The sequence below is a fragment of the Epinephelus moara genome, chromosome 17 (assembly GCF_006386435.1).
Source record: "Epinephelus moara isolate mb chromosome 17, YSFRI_EMoa_1.0, whole genome shotgun sequence".
NCBI lineage: Eukaryota > Metazoa > Chordata > Actinopteri > Perciformes > Serranidae > Epinephelus > Epinephelus moara.
Window position 1 is genome coordinate 32,171,189 of NC_065522.1, and position 4,949 is coordinate 32,176,137.

Genomic DNA, 4,949 nt, shown 5'->3' on the forward strand with positions numbered 1-4,949 from the left:
GGTCAAGAGGTCATCATTGACTACACAGATATGATAGAAAGAGTGGGAGGACACAGGTACCTTCTGGTGGCGGTGGATGCATACACCGGCTGGCCAGAAGCCATACCTGCCAAATCAGAGGATGCAAAGACAGTAATCAAATTTCTGATAAATCAATACATTCCCACACATGGGTTCCCCAAACGAATCAGATCTGATAATGGAACTCATTCCAAAAACAGAGATCTACAAGAAGTAGAGAGAGCACTGGGGCTAAAACACACATTTGGCACAGTCTATCATCCTCAGTCACAGGGCAAGGTGGAAAGAATGAACCAGTCTATTAAGGGGAAAATAGGCAAAATCTGTGCTCAGATTAAAATGACCTGGGTAGATACTCTACCCCTAGCTCTATTGTCAATCAGGAGCTCTGTGAACTCACTGACAGGGTTCACGCCATATGAACTAAAAACAGGACACCAGTTCCCGGGACCGGGAGCTGGGATCCAAACTACAGAAGAAATAGAAAGCCCTCTAAAATATAAACCGTATTATGACCAACTAACAGCATTGGTGTCAGCTTTCTCCAAACAGGTGACCACAGCTCGGGAGGGAGCAGAAGGGAAAGACCCCCAACATCAGAGTGGGTCCTGCTCAAGGTGATCAAACGAAAGTGGTCAGAGCCAAGGTGGACTGGTCCCTACAAAGTCGTGGAACGGACGTCCCACACCATCAAACTACAGGGAAAAGGTGACACATGGTATCTCTGGAGTCAGTGTGCAGTGGCAGAGACACCTGCCCGAACACTGGAGGACATAAGAGACACTAAAGATTAAAAAAAAACAAAAAACAACTCACTCACACCTACATACATTTTTATATTTACACTCCATATTTACCTTTACTTTTTACATTTACATTCATTTATGCATTATAGAGGAAATGATGAGATTGTTGGGAGTAGAGCAACGCCACCATAAGTGGTGTTGGCTGGGAGGCTTTGTATTGACCTGTGTTATTATTTTACCTTTTTTATATTTTGAGTCTTCCCCCAGAGACAAAGCCACAGAGCAACCACGAAACCAAACCAAAAGAAGCGCGGGAACAGGCAGACCTTCCGACAGCTGCATAGATAAGTATGGTGGCATCACATTGAACTATACGAGGGGAACAGCCATGGGATTTACATTTGACCTGTGTTCTGTGATAAACTGTGGAGATAAAACCCTCCATTCATCCCTGCCATCTACCTGGACCGGCACGTGCGCACTGGTCCGATTGGCAGTGCCTCTGGTCCTCTTAGGGCTGAGGGACTCCCAGGCCAGTTCTAGCAGAAAGAAAAGAGACACGTTTGACATTGGCTCTCACCACGTATGTAGACGCCATCGGCGTTCCTCGTGGGGTTCCAGATCAATATAAACTGCGGGTTTTGAAAACCTGCCCATAATATCTGCTCTGTTCTCCATCACTCCTAACAAGAATGTTGACAGAATTAATTATGTTCATTACAATGTTCTCAGATTGGCCAACAGCACCAGAGATGCAGTTGGGGGACTCTCTGAGTAGTTGGCAGCCACCTCCCTGATGACAGCACAGAACCGAATTGCCTTAGATATGCTTTTGGCGGAGAAAGGAGGTGTCTGCTCTATGTTCCAGGGTCTCTGCTGCACCTTCATCCCAAATAACACAGCTCCAGACGGGTCAGTCACTAAAGCACTGGAAGGGCTACGTACACTGTCCGAAGAGATGCATGAGCATTCAGGTATTGATAACCCCATAGGCGGAGTGTTCAAACAATGGTTTGGTAAATGGAAAGATTTAGTGGTATCGGTATTTTTGTCTCTGGTGGGAATGCTCGGGGTGTTAGCATAATGTGGTTGTTGTTGTATCCCATGTATCCGGTCCCTCTGTGAAAGAATCATAGTGTCAGCTGTGGAGAGAAAACATCCACAACCCCCACCATATCAGATGACTCAAATGGAGACGGCCACCCTATTGGGGGAACCGCCGACAGATTCAGATTCAGATTCAGATTCAGAAGAAGACAAAGCAAAAGGGGGACTGTTGGAATATAATGATTTTAATGTGTTTGCTATTTGAACTTTAGGTAATGGCTTGATGTTAAATACTGTGATGAGTTCGGCTAATCAAAATGTGTTTGCTTTGCAGAAGTGGAGAAATACAGGAGAGGAAGAGACACAGAGACAGATGAGCTCCATATACAGTAAAAAGAACAGAACTGATGTACAGATAGTAGAGTACTGCAGGTGGAGGGAGGTGTTGTTGTTCTCCTGTCTCACAAAACAGGAACCACGCCCCCACCCGTCATCAGGAAGGAGTCAGATTAACATGAGGCGGGGGCGTGGTGCAGCAGAGAAGGAAATGGAACAACCAATGAGAAGAGGACGACACTTTGCGTAAACAATGACTCATGTTACGCTTAAACATGCTGGGTCAGGGAGAGATAGTCAGTCAGACTTCGTGAACTGACACACTTGTTGCTTGTCAGGGACCGACAGAAAGACCCAGAGCTCTGTAATTTTATTCCTTTACGGCTCAATAAAACTGCATTGACTGAGACCGAATATCTTCTCCTATTGCTTCATTTAAGAACACGCAGGACTGAGCTCACACATACATGAGAGGAAAGTAGGATGAGACTCTTAGTCCAACAGGTTTTAGCCTACGATTAAAAGTGTCAATGTTTCTGACTCCTCTCAGACCCTCCAGCAGATTGTTCCACAGTTTTGGAGCACAGTGGCTGAAAGCAGCATCACCAAATGTTTTTGTTCTACTCGGTGGGACAGTTAAAAGAGAGGAGCCAGAGGATCTGAGGGGCCTTCCTGGTTCATAAAATAAAAGCATCTCTGAGATATAGTCTGTGCATGCCCATGCAGTGCCTTAAAAACTAATAAAAGAACTTTAAAATCAATACGAAAACTAACAGGCAGCCAGTGCAGGGATTTTAAAATAGATGTAATGTGTGCTCTCCTTCTGGTCTGAATGAGAACTCATGCTGCAGAGTTTTGAATCAGTTGCAGAGTCAAATGTCACTCCTAGATTTCTTGCCCCTTCATGTGGGTTTAGACCAAATGTATTTAGTTTAGAGGCCAGTTTCTCTCTCTGAACCTTTGAACCAATGATCAGTTCTTCTGTCTTGTCCTGGTTAAGCTGTAAAAAATTCTGTGACATCCAGGCCTTAATACCTAAAATGCAGTTAAAAAGTGAGTCAAATGGTCCAGTGTCATCAGGAGACACGGCCACATAAAGCTGAGTGTCATCAGTATAACTGTGGAAGGAGATGCAATGTCTCCTGATGACACTGCCTGGGGGTAGCGTGTACAAATTAAAAAGTAATGGTCCTAAAATTGATCCTTGTGGTACCCCACAGCTAATCTCATAGTGTTTGGAGAAATGATTGTCTATAGAGATGAAAGAAATTCTTCCACAAAGATATGAGGTAAACCAGTTTAAAACAATTCCACATAGGCCAATACACTCACTTCATCTATTTAAAAGAGTTTGGTGGTCCACGGTATCAAAAGCAGCACTCAGGTCAAGTAGTACCAGAACCGAAGGTTTGTTTTTGTCAAGATTTGTTCTGATATCATTTACTATTTTTAGCAGGGCTGTCTCTGTGCTATGATTTGTCCTAAAGCCAGATTGAAATGTTTCTAGTCTGCTGTTTGAATTTAAAAAGGCACTTAGCTGTATAAAAACTAGTTTCTCTAAAATCTGACTTAAAAAGGGAAGGTTTGAAATTGGTCTATAACTGCTGGGTGATAAGATGTCCAGATTCCCTTTCTTTAAAAGAGGTTTAACTAAAGCAGTTTTAAAATCAGTGGGGAAGACACCTAGCTGTAGGGAATAGTTTACAATGGTCAGTATGTCTTCAGATACTCTGTTAAAAATTGTTTTAAAAAGGGAGGTTGGAATGGGATCAAGGGAACATGTGGAGGATTTCAGGCTTTTGGCCAACTATATAAGTGTCTATATGTGACAGACTGACAGATTGTACCTTCTCTGCAGCGCTGCTATTAAACCGTCAATTATATTATCGGTACCATAGGCGCATCGCGGAAACACTTCCTGCATTATGCGCCACGCTTCGAAGCATCGGCACAGCACGCGACATCACCAGAGTTTCCCTCTCGTATAAAGTCAAAGAAAAGTTGAAATAGGCCTACCTCCTCCTCCTCCTCCTCCTCCTCCTCCTCCTCCTCAGTTTGGTGTCGATCAGAGGAAACTAAATGTTCTTCTCACAGCAGATGAAGTGATGACAGATTGTTTAAAAGGCGCTCAGCTGCGACACACACACACACACACACACAGCTCACACACAGCTCACACACTGCCGACAGTCTGGAGGAGAAAGGCTGATTCCTCTGAAGGTGAAGAAATGACCCGCCTTGCTCTGCCTCTGATTGGCTTAGTCTCACAGTCTCACCCTGACCAACCAATGAAGGCAACGAGTACCAGCCAATCAGAGGCAGAGAAGGGCTTGTCATTCATTCACCAGCAGAGGAAAAGTTTTTATTTTTTTTTATTTTTTATTCAAGTATCATCACCTTACAAACATTTAAGGCACAGTTAGTGATATTACAGTTGAAGATGTTGAATCAGCTTCTATAAAGAAAAATCCGCACAATAAAACAAAACAAAAACAAATAAACAACAATGTGAGGGTCTCATTCTAGAAGAGTAAATAAGTCCATTAAAGAAAACAGTTTGGGGCCTTCTTGTTTGTCATGTAGTACTGGGGTTTCTTATATAGCTCGAGTTCATTCTTCCATCCGTTGATGTGCAGTTTCACCTTGACGTATTTGCATCTATGAATAAAAAGTTTTCCAAGTGAGATTAGATTGCTCACCAAGAAGTTCTTCTCCTCTAAATGTACTCCAGCTTTAATAGACATCCAGTTCAAAGGGTGCACGGTTATGTGTTAACAACCAGTTTTGAAAAGAAGACCA

At 43.3% G+C, this 4,949-nt stretch overlaps 1 long non-coding RNA gene across 1 annotated transcript in view; it reads right to left on the reverse strand.

Moving 5' to 3' along the window:
- Positions 1–4,525, reverse strand: part of LOC126404396 (uncharacterized) — a 34,187-nt gene extending 29,662 nt beyond the window's left edge. Inside the window, exon 1 of the long non-coding RNA XR_007571461.1 lies at positions 4,167–4,525. This is a non-coding gene — a long non-coding RNA (uncharacterized LOC126404396). The remainder of the gene's footprint in view (positions 1–4,166) is intronic.
- Between the last annotated feature and the right edge of the window lie 424 nt (positions 4,526–4,949).